Source organism: Elgaria multicarinata, chromosome 3, assembly GCF_023053635.1.
Source record: "Elgaria multicarinata webbii isolate HBS135686 ecotype San Diego chromosome 3, rElgMul1.1.pri, whole genome shotgun sequence".
In the NCBI taxonomy this organism is placed as follows: Eukaryota; Metazoa; Chordata; class Lepidosauria; order Squamata; family Anguidae; genus Elgaria; species Elgaria multicarinata.
The window spans coordinates 41,046,116-41,066,193 of NC_086173.1; the positions used below are offsets into that span (position 1 = coordinate 41,046,116).

General features: G+C 43.5%; 1 protein-coding gene across 1 annotated transcript in view; it reads left to right on the top strand.

The window, feature by feature from the left end:
• The window catches only part of LOC134394519 (ABC-type organic anion transporter ABCA8-like), a 110,533-nt gene that overhangs the window by 66,545 nt on the left and 23,910 nt on the right, over nucleotides 1-20,078 (top strand). The window lies entirely within an intron of this gene.

Below are 20,078 nucleotides of genomic sequence, written 5' to 3' on the forward strand. Positions count from 1 at the left end.
GTCTGGTGCTTCTTTCTTTAAACACAATTAGTTTCTAAAAGTTCATTCACTTCTGATTCTCAACTTTCATTTTATCACCATTGGTGTCAGAGAACTGAAGGCTCCTTTACTATTTCACATGTTAGTTCGTTTCTGGTTTTGGCATGCGTATTTCCAAACATTGACTAGTTATTTTCATATATTGCAGAAGATAAAAGAATATATAGCAGGCAAGAAGATTTTGCAGCTGCTTGTTAAAAAGTGAGTGAATCAAACAAGGTACTACCAGCACAGGGAGGTGGGTAGATTCCTTGTGTTTAGGAGCAGGTATACCCAGCCTCAATGCGGTGGTCCTGGGGGAAGTAGGGACCACCAGGTTGAGTTCCCCAAGGAAACATGAACCTGCCCAGACTTGTTACAGTACCAGCCAAAGCTTATTTTTTTAAAATCAGTGCTGGAATTTAGAGTTTTATAAAAAAAAATGTAGATTGATACTTTTCTCCTGTCATAATGTTAGAACCCAACATAGGTCGGTCCCCAGTGAAATGGATGGGCAGTAGGTCAAAGACAGCCAGCAAGGGGTACATCTGCAGGCACTACACAATGAACCGCCCAGATAAATACATCTAGAATTTACTGCCAGAAGATGATATGATGGCCACTAATTCAGATGGCTTCAAATGGGAAAGAGGTCTTTCAGGGGGTATTGGCTATGTGAGTAAATTAAGCTTCCATGCTCAGAGGCAGCTTTGTTCTTCCAGTTGGGAAGCAGGAGAAGAGAAAATCTTTCTGCAAGTAACTTGGACCAATTCACAGGGCAGGCACAACATTTTTGAACCCTGGCTTGAAGAATCTGAAGGTACTGGCCTGGCCTGTCACTGCACAGAACGAGCAGTAGAGGGCTATTTCCCTCAAGTCCTGGTGTGATGTTCCACTGCATTAGACTGTGTGGGTAAGTTTGATATAAATCTTTATTAATAATAATGATTGAAAAGTTATCTTCACAGTTCAGAAGCACCAAAAGTAACTGCTCCAAACAGGATCACAAAAGTGGCGGGACGCGAAGACAATTAGGGGGATTCCACACGTCGTACTCAGGCCGCTTCCATCTGCCCCCAGTGCACCCCGAAAACGATCGTGTAACTTGCCTGTAAAAGAGACGAGGAAGAGGTGTCCTTGCCGGCGCCGGCGCCCCCGCCCCCCACCTTGCCGGCCGGGACAGAGAGCTCGGTGGAAGAAGGCGGGGTGGAGAGCGGAAGAAGCTCTCCACCCCACCTTCTTCTGCCGAGCTCTCCGTCCCGGCTGGCAAGGAGGGAGGTGGGGGGCGGTGGCGGCGGCGGCACGGATGCCTCTTCCTCGTCTCTTTTACAGGCAAGTTACACGATCGTTTTCAGGGTGCACTGGGGGCGGATGGAAGCGGCCTGAGTACGACATGTGGATGGGCCCTTACTCTCACTTGCCAGTTTCAGCCTCTCACTGTTAAGCCTTGAATTGACAATTGTTGGTGCCCTTTCCAATTTCATTCCTGAGTTCCAAGGAAGTCAACAAATAGGAGGGATTGACTGCCCCACCCTCATCAAAGCTTCTTTTTGTAACCAATTACTGTTGCGGTTTGTGCTTCAGCGAACTTGTGCAAATGTCCCTGACAGTGGGTTGTTGTTTTAAAACCACTTAGAAGGTGTGGCTGCATAGAACAGAGTGAATGGGTATCCATTGGGCTGGGCAGGTATAAGCACACCTGGTGCAGGCACCCCATTCATTCTGTCCATTCATTCAAAACAAAACCCATCAGAGAGTTTTGTGCAAATTTAAAGGCTGGGCAGTAAATGCAAGAGTGATTTGCACAAATCTCATGGCATGGCAGTAAAAAAAGTGCCTTCTCTTGTCTTCCCCCCCTCACCACTTTAAATTCACCCACCCATACCAGGGATGGGCAGTGGGGCAGTAATTCCTTCTTTTTTAAAAAACTTCAGTGGGGCTTGGGAATGTGTTGAATGTGTTGAAAGTCACTGAAAAATGTCCAATCAAGGCATAATAATTGGGAGTTCTTGTCACCTCTACCTCTTTGTTGCTTCTTTTTTCATTCAAAGCTTTGATTGATTTGGTAATGCCAGATCTAGCCCAGCCTACATGACCTCAAGCGGCTGAGTAATTATTAAAGGCACCATGCTTATGGCTGCCAACATCATGAAGGGTGCAGGGCCTGTGCTGCCTTTGACAGAATCACAGTGCTTGCCATATTGTATCTGTATTAATGTACATATGTGTTTGCTCTGTTAGACAAAACCCAGCTAAGTTAAGGTTAAGTGTATGGTAGAGAGTGAGTGAATGGTGGGAGGAGCTTGTGTCTGTGTGTGAGGAGACTGAGGCCCTTTCTACACCTAAGGGTTATCCCAGGATAATGGAGAGATCATCCCTGCCTGCTCCTGGGATCCCCTGTGTGGCATTTGGATACACAGGAACGATCCAGGGACGATCCTGGGGGAAAAAGGCAGGTGTAGAAACAGCCTGAGTTTATATAAGGGGAGATCAGACAGTCATAGGGATAGGCCCTATTGATTGATAAGCTACATCTAGTTAGTGGAAGTTAGAAGGGGTAGAGCAGGCAGGGTAAGACAAAGAACTGAGTGATTAATTATAAGTTAAAACACCTCCTGTATTAAATCTTAATTTGTTTTTTAAAATATAAAATTCCAAATGTTCATGTTTCTGCACTACCATAGGGAATGTATTTCACTGGTACTTCTATTTGGATGAAAGGAACCAATTAATCATATTGGGTGTCTCTTTTACCTAGAGAATATAGGGGCTGACAGCTGACCCAAATCGAAGGCCAATGGACCTGAGGGCAAGTTGCATCACACTGCTGACTTGTAGCTGCTAACATCCGAAGTGGATGCCCTAAAATAGGGCCGCGAACAATAAAAAAAAAAAGTTCTGAAACATCTTAATTTGAAGGTTGCCTCAGTCTAGTATTTCACCTGCATTTTCCTTTAGTCTTGTAGATCTCATCAGACAAGTAGTGCTGTCTGGGTCTATGGATATTGCTTTCATACTGTCTTTCAGAATGAATATTTTTAAACTTCAGGGGTAAATACAGTGAACTCTGCCCTCCCGTGGTGTTAAAAGGGTTCATTTTAAATTTCGCTGCTTGCTCTATTGACATATATATCATATACCATCCTATTCTGCCAAACTCTGGAGCATACTTCTCCCTCAGTAGTCCAGCTGAACGAACACTTGTTAAACATTCAAAACAAAGAAATCTGTTGAACTGTCCCCAGGGTAAGATTTGGGACGGAAGCAAAGACTGGGAAAACAAAACCACCAAAAGTGGTTATGAAATACTGTGGCTTGTTTGGCTCATGAATGGATTGAAAGAATAAAGACAGGCAGAAAGAGCTGCTGCAGACATTAAAAATCATAGTCCAGAAGAAGAAAGGACATTGGCATTCTCACGTAGTTATTTTTAAATTCTTTGCTGAACTTCTAGCTAAAACTGATTGCTTAACGAAAGCATTTTCATGTTACTTTCTTCTTGCCTCTCCTCAGGTATAGCTGGGGGCTTCTAGCCACCTGTCTATACATTTTAAAAGCTCTGTGGTGATTGGTGGTGCTACGTCAATTATTCGGGGCAGCCGCCAGCGAAGGGCTTTCCCGCGATGGTGCATGTAAAAAAAGTCAGGGATTTACCCCAATTTTTTATGCTGGAGCTGGCACTATGGCCCTTCCACCATCTGACCTCACTCCAGCGTTGAGACGGAGCTGTTTCTGGGTAGATGTCAGCCCCTGATTGGTTGCCAGAAGCCCGTTCAGAGGGCATGGGCAGGCCCAGGGTTTTTCTCAAAGTGGCAGCAACCCAGTGCCGTGAAAACAGCCGCAAGACAAGGCTTTTCTTGTGCAATTGCCCTGCCTCATCCACAGAGCTGATTTATCATTATCATGGACAGGATCTACACCCCTGCTTTAAAATGGTTTATAACAGTTTTGACAACTGTTGGGGCCCAGGACACACTCCATATATTGTTTTCAAAATGTTTTCAAAGTGTTTTATCCTGCTTGGTGTAAATCTGGCCAAATTGTCATTAGTATTATTATTGTCTCTTTCTCGCTCATGCCGTTTTTTCTAGACGGACATGCTGTCTTTTACAAATTCAGGAATTTCCTATTATTGGTTGTTGTTGTTGTTTCCATTTATATCTGCCTTGCCTCCCAAGGATCCCAAGGCAGCATACGTAATCCTCCTCCTCTCCATTTTATCCTCACAACAACCCTGTGAGGTTGTTTGAGATAACAGACTGTGACTGGCTCAAAGTCACCCAGTGGGCTTCTATGGCCGAGTGGGGACTAGAACCCAGATCTCCCATCTCCTAGCCCAACACTTCAGCCACTACACCACTCTGGCTCTCACATTGCCTTTCTTTTGCAAACCTCCTGTGTTTCATAGAATCGTATCTGGGGGACACCAGGTTGAGGAATACTGATGTAACTAGTCCCAATCAGACTAACTTGACTCATTGGAGGATTGACAATGAATTGAGCCCTGACCTTTTTTGCATCTGTTCTCTCTAGCTATACTCCTGCAGCTTTAACTGTTGTGATGAAGAGGGAATTTCACCAGGTGCTGCATGCATACAAAGGACACTTGCTGAAATTCCCTTTTCTACACAACTGTTAAAGATATAGGAGCCCTGGCCTCTTTTTAGTATGGTCAACCTATTTAAATGTATACAAGTTTGAACACTTGATATTGTTCTTAAAACATTTCAGCAATAAGGGTAAAACTGAACCATGGGAAACCCAGAGTTAATATTATTTTAAAACTGCCAAGAATTTCCCCTACGTGTCCAGCTCAAATGTCGTAATCCCAAAACAACCTTACAGAACATTGCGTATACTTGGCAGTTATTGCTTATTTCTGACTTGATTGCCTGAAGCTGATCTCTGGTTTAGCATTTATGAATTTGATTACAAAACGGATTTGCAATAGTATTCTCTTAAGTCCTATTAATAGGGGAGCCAAATAGGCATTGCCAAAAATGAAGAAGAAGAAGAATCATAGTACAGATTTACTTAACTTTTGCATATGCTGATTTAGATCTATAAATGCTAATTAGAAATAATTAATTTACCCCCCAAAAAGGTAATACAGCTCTCTACAGTGGAGAAGACTAGCAGCCAGTGTGTCTGTGTAACTCCTATGGAGTAGATGGTTTGGTCCCTTGGGTGGGGCTCTCACTCAGAGGGAGGGCTGGAGAAGAAGCAGCAGAGAGAAGGAGAGCCAGTTCTGCTGAAAGCTGAATATTATGTGAATTCTGTTTCATTATAAGCCCTTAGCACCTTGTATAAGGTACATTCAAATGTTAATTGTGTACAGTAGCATTTCAAGGGGTGGGGAATCATTTTTTGTATTGATATTTGTACTAATTATATTATCGCAGGGCTAATACTCTGAACTGCTTTGTTACTCCTTGGGGATTGCCCTGAGAAATAAAAGTTGAAAAAGTCTACAAAAAGGGACTCTCAGAGTACTCGACATACAAGCAAGAGATCCATGTGTTGTTGTTGTTGTTGTTGCACAAAGGACAGATTGTGGCATATTTCTGTGTTTGAATGTTTACTAAAGACATATTTTGTTAAAGTTATATATAAATTCTCTTTGCAAATTTGTTCGAATTAAGCCCCATAGAACTCACACTAAGAGAAGTTATACCTTCTCACTCTGCTGCCCAGGGGCTAACTGCTGGTGGGCAACTCTCCCTTTTTATGGTCAATTATCTTTAAACTGGACAACATCTTCAAACTTCAAAGAGAACGCTGTCCTCTGTGAAGCAGGACACATGGCCCCCGTAGTCCTTGATGGAATCAGCAAGTGAACTACTATTTGAAAGAGACTTCTTAGAGCTCTGTGTGTGTAAGTAAGTGTAATAATTCCTATAGCTGTCCCACATAAAGGATGAACAGTTCATGACCTAGGGAGCCTGTTGCCAGTTCACAAAGCAAAGACCCCCACTCCTGTTTCTGTAAATATTCCAAGACAGCTGGAGAATATGCAATCATTGGGCCACCCACCATGCTCCTCCACTTTCCTGTTGGCTAAAACTAGCCAACAGTTTTAGCAGGTGTGGAGGAGAGAAGAATGAGGGCGGGGGAGTGAATAATAGAGCAGAACAGGCACTGTATATTGTTTCAGTGTACTGAAACACTTAAAAGTGAGCTCCACTTAGAGATGTGGAAACCCTATGGAGTAAGAATGGCAAAGAGCGGAGGCTTGGCTTTGGCTCTCAAACTATTATGCTGCATCGAGTGCTCAACAATTCTGTTGTGCTCGAGGTCTGGTGAGAAATAACCTAGGGTTGCTATTGCCTTCATCACCCAACTGCTAGCTTGGGAGGCGACCATGTTGTCCTCCTTTTTGGTTTCCAAAATATGGTCGCCCTATTTTTGGCAATACACGAATGGCCAACCTATACCTAATTCACCCCTTAGGTCATAAGGCTGAATGAAAGTCATTTATCCCAACTCGTTTGAAAGTATTTTTCTGCATGGTAAGAAAAAGGAGACATTCCCAAATGGTCTTGATTAAACCACAACATCTGTTATCTCATATCCAGATATTGATCTCTTGGGAAAACACATGGGCAGAGGGCAATGTCCAATAAGCAAAAGGGGGAGTTCTGTTCAAATTTTTAACTTTTGCCAACTGCTTCATCTTGCCTACTTTAAAATAGGGGTGTGCACGGACCCCCTGCTCCGCTTCACTTCCAGATCTGCCATTTTCAGATCGGGCCGCTTCGCCCCGCCCCCGCTTCGCCCATTTCCGCTCCGCTCCGCTCGGAGCTCCGGATCCGGATCGGAGCTCCGTTTCCCCCCCCCATAGGGTTGCATTGAAAGCTAAAAAAGTAAACAACTTTTTTTCTGTGAAAGTTAGAAACCTCATGTTTGGCACCATGACACCTCATGGACGTATACACACGCACGCCAAGTTTCAAGGCAATCCCATCATCCCCTGATTTTTGGGGAATTTATGAAAACCGAGCACCCCATTCAGACCCCTTGGGATAGCTCCATCAATTTGCACGTTAGAAACCTCAAACTGAAAGTCTTCAAACAAAAAAAAGGCAGCGGTGGCACCGTGCGAAGTGTTCAAGACATGGGACTCAACAAAAGTCCTTGGCTATTGAAGGTTTTTATTATCACTATCTTGGCTATCTTTTTTAGGGTTTTTTTTTTTTACCTTTTTAACTTTTAACCCTAACTTTTACTCTTCAATTTTTACAATTTTTACCTTTTTATCCTTATATCTTGTATCCTGCACTTTACATCGAGGGGCAGGATTGAAGCTATATCATCAATCAATTGCTTTATTGGATTGCTGGCTTATTGACTTATTAGGTTGGAACATGGTCCTTACAAGAGGTAAATGCAAAAAACAGGGGATAAGTACACCTCCTGTGTTCAATTTACCCCAGAGAAAAAAACAAACAAAAATCTCAGCTTTCTTCCCTCATAGAAATCAGCCTCACAACAGTCCAACAGCTGAGGATCAGGATCAGGATCACTCAATAGATTCCCCTTGGCGGAAATTTGAAACTTTTATTAACAATGGGAGTTGGGAACCTGCAATAGATCTAGCTACTGAGTTAGCTGAAGCTGAAGCTGCAGCTGCAGCTGGTAATGATGGAGATACAGCAGACATCAATCAACAGTTAGCAAGGGATCCCTGTTCAATGACATCTGAAACTTCTACCACTGAGCTCTCAACGAGCAAAATTAATCAGCCTGACTTAACAGTCGTGAATCCAATCTACCCTGCACTAGAATGTAATACTGATATTGGAACACTCAATGACACACTCTCCAAGATCTCTAAAGGGGATTATTTAAGGATATTCCTAGATCTAACCAACAAACACTCTCTAGAGATAATTGAAGACTTGCAATCTATTAAGAACTTTTTGTCAGAGTCTTATACCCTATTGGCTACACTAGTAAAAATTCATACAAGAGCCAAGTCAACCAGCCTCACCTCTTCTGGGAAGGACCACTGTGATAAGGGTATTAACACAGAACATCCCATAGGACACCTTATACCTAGGATCAATACTACTTCAAAACAAAAGAAAAAAGGTAGCTCTAACAATAAGCTACAAAAAAAGAGTAAAAACATTAAAACCACTAGAACCTCTCTCCAAAATAGAAGCAAAAACAGAAACAATAAAATGAACTATCAGAAACTCTTTAAGTTGATAGATTCTCAAACACCCGACCTGATGACAGACCACAAAAAAAGGCATAAATCTAAAAAGCAAAATGAAACAACCCAGCAAAACAACATTGACATTACAGTCTCAGGAGATACAGACTCTGGAGACCCAGAAGCACCTCCCCTCAATAACATGCCCTATGACTTAACAACTTCCTTGAATACAATTCAGGACCCTTGGCAGTTCGTTCTAGCCCCTAGCTGTCCAACACCTCTCAAGCAAAATCGAAGACAACAAAATCAAAGTAAACAAATTCCATCCACCTGGAATTTAGTCCTTGACTGTACCAAGTTAGTTTTTTCAAATTTCCCTAAACCTAGAGGATTGCTATCGCAGCTCCAACGGAAAACTCACTTTAATAGGTTATTAACAGAAACAATATCTCAGACCATTAAAATAGAGAATATCCTTCAAATAGAATATCTTTATTACAATCAGGATCGTGCTCGTGCAGTTGTCACCTTTGCGAACAAATATACCACCAGCAGAATCTATGGAGAAAAACAAAAATTTGCGGAATTTAATATCTTTGTCAGCAGATATTTTAATAACAGGACTATCGTGCCTCTATTTTATAAGGATCCACAAAATACCTTGCACTGTAAAACTGATACTTTAATAATTTTAGAGACTTCACCAACAAAGGACTCTTGGAATAGAGACCAACAGACTACATGCACCATTGAAAAAGACTGTGATGAATTTCCTACTATAGAAGAAAAAAGCTTGATGAGCTCTTTTGCAGCACTCCCATGCCACTCCCAGGATGATATTATAAAAAAATTAACCCAGCTACGAAACACACTCATCAATATGCAGCATCCCAAGAAACATGGTTTCGTTCTCACCAGGCAGAGGCATGCGGGAAATGAGATACAAGAGATTGAAAATAACCTCTCAAATACAACAGACCAAAAAAAGGAGGAACAAACTCCAACTAAAGAATACAATTTCGCTGGTTCAACAGCGCCTGCTATAACCGCTGATGAATGGTTACAAAGAAGAACCCTCACTCCGGATGAAATTGGCCAGCCAGACATCACCCCTGCAACCAAGCTCACCTCCACCAATAGACAGAATCCAAACTTCAAGATAGGGGGTGGGTCTGTATATCTGGACAAAGAGGGCAAGATCAACGAAATTGTCGAGCTGGAGTGACTCGAAGAGAAGCAATCCAACTCTCTCTGCCCTAACCTCAGTACTAATCTTTCAACAAACCCGCCTTTGATTGAATTAACACTCTCCTTGCCGGACCCTGTCAAAAAAGAAAAAGTAATAAGAGATAATTGTATACAATCACGGCCATCTAATGGTACTCCACCCAGCTATCCAATTGTTCCACATTTAAAAGTGGTTAGTTTAAATGTTAATGGTCTGGGCACAATGGTTAAACGCTCTCGCATAGAATCCCTACTCCGAAAAGAACACCCAGATTTGATTATGCTGCAAGAAACACATCAAAAGAAAAGCATAAACCCGGGCCCTATACTACAAGGTTCCTGGCTAGGCACCCAACATACAGCCCCAGGAACCTCTAAGGCCTGTGGAGTTGCCCTTCTTACTTCTAAAAATAGTCCTATTGCATTTCTAGATACACTCGTGGATGCAGAAGGCAGATTCATCTTTGCCAATGGTTCCTGGGGGCCTACCATCATTACGATGGCCTCGATCTATGCCCCTAACAGAGGTCAAGCTGATTTCATAATAAAAACTCTTAAAAAACTCCTGATATTTAAGAAAGGACACCTGATAATAGGTGGGGACTTCAACTTATGTCTTGACAACTTTATAGACAGATGCCCCCCTTCAGCATTTAGATCAAAGGAGGGTCAAAGAATACAGGATTTTCTTGATGATATGGGTTTGGTTGATGTCTGGCGCCTGCAACATCCTACTGACAAAGAGTTTACATTCCTTTCATGCAGACATCATTCATTCTCACGAATAGACTACTTTCTAACATCTCAAGATCTATTCCATCTAATCTACAAGACCTCTATTGGCCCTAGATTGGTATCTGATCATGCAATGGTGTCCATGGCCCTGGCAAGGCAGCTTAAACAGAAGCCTAGATTTTGGCGCTTTCGTCCAATTTTAGCAACCGACGCGAAGGCCAAATCCAACTTGCAAACAGCGATTAACAATTATTTCATGGATAACGACATAATCGATGCTGGACCTCACTTAATATGGGACGCAATGAAGGCGACCCTCCGGGGACATTGCCTGAGTGAGCAGGGCCGTCTTTGTAAAGCCAGGGACACTACGAGGAAGAGTCTTAGAGAAGAAATAAAGAGACTGGAGTCAGATTTAAAGATCTCCCCTAAACAAGAGATATATGATAAACTTCAATTAAAACACCATGAGTTTAACCAACTAGAGACTGAAGCTATCCACATCAAACTCACTAGGGTCAGGGCCACCTACTATGAATTTGGCAACCGGTCTTCCAAGCTCTTGGCCCATGCGCTATCTAAAAAGAAAAACAAGGCCCAGATCAAGGAAATCCGCTCAGTCTCAGGCAAGCTATACTCGGATAGAAAGGATATAACAGAAGAATTTGCAAAATTCTATGCCTCCTTATACAACTCAGATGCACCTACTACATCAGATATTGCATCTTATATAGACCAGATACCTCTTAATAAACTTTCAACAGAACATAGGGCTTACCTGGATAGCCCTTTCTCAGTAGAAGAAATCAATGAAGCAATTAAAAACTTAAAAAAGGGGAAAAGCCCCGGTCCTGACGGCTTTAGTGCAGAATTCTACATGGCTTTTAGAGAGCAACTCATCCCCTGGTTGCACCGTTTATTCGTAGCAATCCAGGAGGGTAGTCAGATTCCAGAGTCTTGGAAGATCTCTAAAATAGTGGTGGTCCCCAAGCAAGGCAGAGATCCAATAAAAATGGAGTCTTATAGACCCATTGCCTTGATAAATGTAGATGCCAAACTTTTTACAGCAGTCTTGGTTGCAAGACTCAACACATTTATAGCTTCCTATATCAATCCAGATCAAACTGGTTTTATACCAAGACGCAGTGCAGCTGACTCAATACGAAGAGTCATTAATATAGTTCAATATTGCCACACGACCAAACAACCAGCAACACTTATCTCTCTTGACGCTTTCAAAGCCTTTGATCGCGTTGAGTGGTGCTTCCTAAAAGAACTCTTAGAAGCCATGGCCTTCGGCTCTAAGTTCAAGAATATCATAAACCAGCTCTATTCTACTTCCATCGCTTCAGTAGGGGTCAACGGGCTTGACTCTCGTCCCATACGACTCTCTCGAGGTACCAAACAGGGATGCCCATTATCCCCCCTCCTTTTTGCTATAATAATAGAAAGTCTTGCCTCCAAAATAAGAACCAACAAAGATATAAAGGGCATATACATCCAGGGAGCAGAACATAAAATAAATCTTTATGCTGATGACATGCTTCTTATGCTCAGCAACGCTTCTAGAGGCCTATCTCAGCTACTATGCGAGCTAGAAGACTTTAAAAAAGTCTCAGGTCTCAAAATTAATAAAGAAAAATCAATTCTTATGACACTGAACACTCCCCTAGAGACTACAAATTCTCTGTGTGTCCAAACAGGCTTCAAACCATGTTATGGGGGGTTTCGCTACCTAGGAGTGACTATTACAAAAGACCCACTGCAGCTGCTTAAAAGAAATTTTGGGAAACTGTCTAATCAGATCCTCCATGACCTTACTAAATGGAGCCAACTAAAACTCACATATCTTGGCAGAATAGCCACAATAAAAATGTCTTTATTGCCCAAAATATTATTCCTTTATCAGGCCTTACCTATAAATATCCCTCCTAAGTCCTTCTCCAAATGGCAAGCTACACTAGACCGCTTTGTCAGTCACGGCAAACGTTCCCATATAAATAAGGGGACGTTATATAGGAAACGCACAAAAGGAGGCCTAGGAATGCCCAAATTACTGATGTACTTTGAGGCCTTCCAGCTTAGGCAGCTAGTCAAAATAATCAACTGTGAAACTAGTATTCCCTGGGTACAAATAGAAACGATATCCCAACAACCCACAATCCCAGCTCTCCCCTTCCTAAAAACTTCCTGGACCATCGTCAAACAAATCTCCAATCCATTCACACGCCTTACTCTAGCAATATGGAAAAAATGGTCAACCTATCTCTCTCCCCCAGAGTCTCCAATGCTACCTTTTTTAGATCATCCATCTTTTAGACATGAAGATAAATATGCCCAGTTTGCTGGGTGGGATAGTAAGGGGATCTATCGTTTGAGGGACTTTTTAGTCAAAGACCTAATAATTAACGATAGTCAACTAAAAGACAAGCTAAAAGGGATCAATCCCTCTTGGCTCCAACTGACACAAGTCAGAACATTCTTAAACAAAAAATTCAGTAGCGAGATGGATTTTTGCCCTCTCTCCCCCTTTGAGCATCTATGTGTGAGATCCAAAGGGAAAGATAAAGGCGTGACCTCAGCAATTTATGACCTATTGCTTGAGAAGGGCGGTGGCTTCTCCCTGGCTCTGAGGAGCATATGGGAAACTGATCTACATATACAGATTGAAGATATAAAATGGAAACAAATTTGGATAAATCCCCCCCTCCGAACAATATCGTCCCGCATACAGGAGTCAGCCCTCAAGGTTATATTAAGATGGTATATAACTCCAATTCAACTCTCGCATGCAACGACTTCAATCTCCCCACTGTGTTGGAGAGGATGCGATGAAAAGGGCTTTTACTTACATATGTGGTGGGAGTGTAAGGCCCTGAAGCAGTTCTGGGAAACTATCTTCAATATAATTTCTAAGGCCACTGATCAGATAATCTTCCCAGAACCAAGCCTGGCGCTGCTGTCCCTGCCCAACGCTCTAAACCCCTCCCTTACCCATAAAGAATTGGTATTTATCCTCCTTACGGCAGCTCGTTTAGAAATAGCCGAACACTGGAAGGATCCAAAGGGCCCTACACTCACTGGATGGAAAGGGAAAGTGTGGGATATAGCCTGCTCTGAAAAATTAACCTACCACCGCAGAGTCTCGTCGGGCCAACTTAGCTATGACCCATTCAATGAAATACGGTCTCCTTTTCTCAATTACATCAATGGTATAGATGTGGCATCCAACTCTGGTTTAACAGATCTTCCTCTGACCACAGTAAATTGAAGGAAACAAGCTCGGTTCGGCAACTACAGAAATCGTGTTTGTGTATTTATTAGAAACGCTGTCTGACTTGTAAGTTTTTATATATATTTTTAACTTTTTTAAAAACTGCTTTGTTAAATGGAGTTTAATAAATAAAATTATTAAAAAAGAAAAAAGAAAAAAAAAGAAACCTCAAACTCGGCACCATGAAAGCTTATCCACGTGTCCACACACACGCCAAGTTTCAAGGCAATCCCATCATCCCCTGATTTTTGGGGAATTTATGAAAACCAAGCACCCCATTCAGACCCCTTGGGATAGCTCCATCAATTTGCACGTTAGAAACCTCAAACTCGGCACCATGAAAGCTTATCCATGTGTCCACACGCACGCCAAGTTTCAAGGCAATCCCATCATCCCCTGATTTTTGGCGAATTTTTGAAAATCGGGCACCCCATTCACACCCCTTGGGATAGCTCCGTCAATTTGCATGTTAGAAACCTCAAACTCGGCACCAGGGCAGCTTATCCATGTGTCCACATGGACGCCCAGACTCAAAGCAGTCCCATCATCCCCTGATTTTGGGGGAATTTATGAAAATCCAACACCCATTCACACCCCTTTCCATAGCTCCGTCAATTTGCGCATTAAAAAAAAACCTTAAACTCACCACCATGAAAGCTTATCCAGGGATATATATGCACGCCGAGACTCAAGGCAGTCCCATCATCCCCTGTTTTTTGGCGGGGCTTAAACCTGCAAAATTTGGAACTTCTAAAACTCCAAGTGAGCGCAGGAAGGACTTCTCCCCTGAGTCAAAGCCACACACACAACATCCCTGCGAGGTGGGCAGGGGAGGAGGGAGGGAAGGCAGGCAGGCATGCAGCAGACATTTCTGGGGGCACAAGGAAGTGAGCCAAGGATAAGCCAGTAATGCATATAAAATGGAATAAATAAATAAATAAATAAATAAATAAATAAATAAATAAAGGAGGGGTGGAATTAAAAGCAGCAGTGTTGCTGAATAAACAACAAGAAGAACTTTTTTAAAAAAGGCTATATCTGTCTTTTACCAGTAATAGGGGGACGTGCCCGGGGGAGGGGGAAGCAGCTGCCAGTTCAGCTCATGAAAGCCATTGCTTCACCAACAGCTCTGAGGAGTAAATGCTCACTTCAACTCATGATAGGCATTGCTCCACCACTAAGAGAAGTAGAACGCTCACTTCGACTCATGATAGGCATTGCTCCACCGGGTTACTCTCTTTGGAAGGCTCTGATGGCCTTCCAAGTACAGGAGAGAGTGAGGGCACGTCCACAATGAGATGCCCTAGGGGAGCTCATCCCCTTGCACCACATCTTTTCAGTTGTTCTCCAAAGTTAGGGTGGGTAGCAGTGCTCTCTTATTATTGGCTTAGTATATGATTTCAGGTTGTGTTTGTGCATTTGATGGGGCTACTGTTTTAAAAAACAATGGGAACAGTCTGTTCAGATTAAGAAAGAGAAGTTTCCCAGAATCCCAAGTTACCCGTTTTGCCTATCCCCTCCTCCAACTTTGGGATCATGTGATCATGACCGGGAGCTGACTCTGCCCCTCAGCCCTTTAAAAAAGGTATTTTTCCCGTTGATTTTTAAAAAATTTTTAGCGCGCAACCTGCACCACGCAGAGAGGTGAGACTAGTCTCAAAATGACCCCCATCCATGACTCTCTGAGCACAACAATTTTCAGAACGATAGCTTAAAAAACAACCCAGTTATCCCCAATTCTTTTCCGCAATGCAATCCTATGGGCGAAAACCGCCGTTTGACCTGCGCTGTCCGTTTGTTTACCCGATTTTTAACAAATTCTAGCACGCGACCCGCACGACGCAGAGAGGTGAGAGTAGTCTCAAAATGACCCCCATCCACGACTGTCTGAGCACAAGAATTTTCAGAACGATAGCTTCAAAAACAACCCAGTAGTTATCCGCGATTGTTTTCCACAATGCAATCCTATGGGCGAAATGTTTCAAGATGGCGACCGGAGCGGTCCGTCTGAAAGAGGAGCTCCGAAAAATGGGTGCTTCTCTTCGCCTTGCTTCTAGGGTTCCGCGGTCCGCTTCTACTCCGCCTCTGGGCAAGGCGGAGCAGGCCAATTCGCTACTGCTTCTACGCTTCTAATCGGAGCGGAGCACATGCCTACCTTAAACCATGGCTTTAACCATGGTGGTTAAGCCAGAAAGCCAGACTGTGTTCAGAAGACTCCTTAAATTATGGCTTTAACCATAGTGAAAAAAGTAAAAAGCCTTCTTAACCATCGTTAAAGCCATGGTTTAAGGAGTCTTCTGAATGTCTCAGGGTTTGGGCGGGACTGAAATCTAGTCATTTTCAGTTTTGATTTTTCATTTTGGGTGAAAATATACGTAGTTACAAACTAAAACACCGGGTCTGTGTTATAGTAGCATCCCTGAAATGATGCTATCCTTGAAATAGTATCGTAGTATTCTTTTTGTTATTGTTGCAATAGACATGCAAATGAGATCAGTTGCAAATATAGTACCTTCTACTTTTATTTCAGAATAGTTCAAGCTCTAGAACTTGGAGAACATTTAAACAAGACGACTAAGACATTAGCTGCTGGATTATCTAGAAAAGTGAGTTCCGTGTTTTGTTAAGCCTTGAGCCGTTGGCCAAACATTTAATGTTGGCTACAGGCCTATTGGTATCCAGAAGCATCATGTGGCAGCTGATGGCCTGTGGCTGCCAGCATCCTTTTCTCCTCCCTGCCTGTGTTACTCATGCCATTACTTAGGAACCTAGGTTTGTCTAATCCACTCTGTTGACACTGACTGGCAGCAGCTTTCAAGTTTTTCAGGCAGGGTTCTTTCCTAGCATTACCTGGAGATTCTGGAGATCAAACCTGAGATGTGCTGCATGCATTGTGTGTGCTCTACCCCTCACCCACTGCCCTTTCACTGATCTATGGTTGGGATCTGCTGCTTCCTCTTCCTCCCTGCGGTCCTTTCCATAGAGGTTCAGCCCATCTGGCTGACTTCTGAAAGCAAACTTTAATAGGAAAGGAGAATGGAAGGGTGCGAGAGAGGAGCCAGGCTATCTACTGCTCACCATGGTGAGGGAGGCCTACCGGCATGGGGGTGGTGGGTAGGAGAGACACTTCAGGGCCCCTGTGAACTAGGGATGTGCAAAACAGCAGAACTCATTGTCACTGAAGTTCGCCAAATTCCATCTCGAACCTTGTTCCGATTCAAATCTGTATCAGAATGTGAGCTTTGTTTTTCTCTTTTTCCATGAAATCCATGCAGATGTTTTCAAATATACCCATCAGTAGCGCACATCTTTAAAGTGTGCATGTTCTTCTCCCATTGATTAAAACATATTTGTGCATATCTTTTCAAGCACATTTTTCAAATGTACATAGGCTGTTGAACATACTATTTTTTTCATCCATGTATCCCATTGCAAGTGTGGAAATTTACACACTTCGACAGCAGATTACTTACTAGGGATGTGCTCCGCTCCGATTAGGAGCGTAGAAGCAGTAGCGGATTGGCCTGCTCCGCCTTACCCAGAGGCGGAGTAGGAGCGGACCGCGGACCCCCTAGAAGCAAGGCGAAGAGAAGCGCCCATTTTTCGGAGCTCCGAATTCAGGCGGAGCGCTCCGGTCGCCATCTTGAAAACATTTCGCCATAGGATTGCATTGCGGCAAATAATCGCGCATAACTACGTTGTTTTTGAAGCTATCATTCTGAAAATTCTTGTGCACAGAGAGTCATGGATGGGGGTCATTTTGAGACCACTCTCACCTCTCTGCGTTGTCTGGGTCGCGTGCTATATTTTTGTGAAAATCGGGTCAACCGCGCGGCTCAAACGGCGTTTGGCTTTTCGCCCATAGGATTGCATTGAGGGAAAGAATCGGGGATAACTGGGGGGGGTTTAAGCTATCATTCTGAAAATTCTTGTGCACAGAGAGTCATGGATGGGGGTCATTTTGAGACCACTCTCAACTTTCTGCATCGTACGGGTCGCGGGCTAGAAGTTTTTAAAAAATCGGCGGGAAAAATACCTTTTTCAAAGGGCTGAGGGGCAGAGTCAGCTCCCGGTCATGATGATCCCAAAGTTGGAGGAGGGCATAGGCAAAACAGGTAACTTGGGATTCTGGGAAACTTCTCTTTCTTCATCTGAACGGGCTTTTCCCCGTGTTTTTTAACACAGTAGCCCCACCAAATGCACAAACACAACCTGAAATCATATACTAAGCCAAGAATAAGAGATAGAAACACAGCACTGCTCCCCACCCTAACCTTGGTGAACAACTGAATCGATGTGGTGCAAGGGGATGAGCTCCCCTAGGGCATCTCATCGTGGACGTGCCCCCACTCTCTCCTGCACTGGAAGGCCATTAGAGCCTTCCAAAGAGAGTAAAACGGTGGAGCAATGCCTATCATGAGTTGAAGTGAATGGTCACTTTTCAGTGGTGGAGCAATGCCTGTTATGAGTCGAAGTGAGCGTTTTACTTCTTCTCAGAGCTGTTGGTGGCTGTCAGTGTCTTGAACTGGCAGCTACTTCCCCCTCCCCCGGGCACGTCCCCCTATTGCTGGTAAAAGACAGATATAGCCTTTTTAAAAAAATTCTTCTTGCTGTTTATTGAGCAACACTGCTGCTTTTAATTCCACCCCTCCTTTGTTTATTGATTGATTTATTCCATTTTATATGCATTACTGGCTTATCCTTGGCTCACTTCCTTATGCCCCCAGAAATGCCAGCTGCATGCCTGCCTGCCTTCCCTCCCTCCTCCCCTGCCCACCTCGCAGGGATGTTGTGTGTGGGGTGCCCGATTTTCAAAAATTCCCCAAAAATCAGGGGATGATGGGATTGCTTTGAAACTTGGCGTGCGTGTGTATATCCCCATGAGGTGTCATGGTGCCAAACATGAGGTTTCTAACTTGAACAGAAAAAAAGTTGTATAATTTTTTAGCTTTCAATGCAAGCCTATGGGGGGGGGAAACGGAGGTCCGGATCCGGATCCGGAGCTCCGGGCGGAGCGGAGCGGAAGTGGGCGGAGCGGGGGCGGGGCGGAGCGGCCCGATCCGGAAAATGGCAGATCTGCAAGTGAAGCGGAGCGGGGGGTCCGTGCACACCCCTATTACTTACAAGTCTGTGTTCAATTTGGAAAGTGCAAACCAGCTAAATCTGGAACAAAACCGAACTGAAATGTATTTCAGATACATCCCTGCTGTGCACCTGGAGCTGACCATGGTTAGCTACCCCCATGTTATTCCTACATTGTATGGTGCAAGATTTTACATTTGTAGTAAGCACTGCTGGCTCGGAGTTGAGCCTCCCTTTCGAATCCATTGGATTTTTATGGTGTGAATAAGGAGAGGATATGCTTGAGAATCATAGGATACTGCAGCCCGTGATGCAGAGAGAGTTTTGTCTAGATGAATTCAAACCATATAATTCTCATCTCTAAAATGGGTGTGGTTCTAGACAGATCTTCTGCTCTTAATGAGGTGCAATAGCCAACCACTGAAAAATTGTTGATTGAAAATTATCCTTAGGAATCCTTTGGAAATTATTTTTAGGAATCCTTAACTTGCCTGGCACTGACCCTGTCATCTTTCGGTGCCAGGCAAAGTCGTACTTATTTTCCCAGCTTTGGGGCATTATCTATGGCCAGCTTGTTCTGGGCTGCTTTTCTGGTGTTCATTCTTAGCTGCTGGAGGGCAGGGAGAGAATTGCTTATTCTGTGAATATACACTTTTCAACTGTACAGTTTTTAGATTGGGTTTATGGTGTGCGTGTTTTTTTAAAAAAATTATATTTCCTAGTTATGATTTATATTGATTTTAGGCTATTTTTAGGTCTGTGCACTGCCTTGGGCTGAATCCCTGAATCTGAGTTGAATCTGAATTCTAGGCCCAAATCTAAGATGGTACGAGTCAGCCCGAGGTGCCTGAGGCCAAAGCAGATTGATACCAAAGCCTCGCTCCCCCTGCCTGCCCTCCCCAGAAAGCCGGCACAAGGCCGGCCATGAATTCAGATGAGTCTATTGGACTCATCAGACTAACCTCCCTCTCTCCCCACCCTCCCCAGTCACCTCCCAGTGCTGCCGCCAGCACTGGGACTTAACTTCTTGTGTGTCCTCTTTCCTGAGAGCTCAGCACAGGAAGGATGCACAGAAAGATTGTGGCGGTGTCTCCAGATTTGGAATGGAGGCAGGCTGAGTGGGAAGGCAGGCAGGCAGGCAGGTTGTCCGCCGCATAGCTCACACAGGAACCCCGGCAAAGGCCAAGCCACTTCGGGGGGCCCAAATCTCACTATAGCATCAGCACTGAAGCAAGGTGGGCAAGCCCTGAAGCAGCCCGAGTCAAATTGGAGCCATTTTGGAGGCTCCAAAATGGCCTCCAAGGTGAGTTGGGGGGCCTGTGCACAGCCCTAGTTATTTTTGTTTTATTAATCAAGGATGTCTGTATTTGTGTTTCTGTATGTCAGTTCATTTTATTGTTTTACTCTGTACAGCACCATGTACACTGATGGTGCTATATAAATAAATAAATAAATAAATAAATAAATAAATAATAATAATAATTCAAGACTTCCTTGGGAAACGATGTATGAATAAATAATCATCTTAATTGCCTTGCTTCCATTATACATACACTTCCTTCTAGGATTAGTTGCCATATT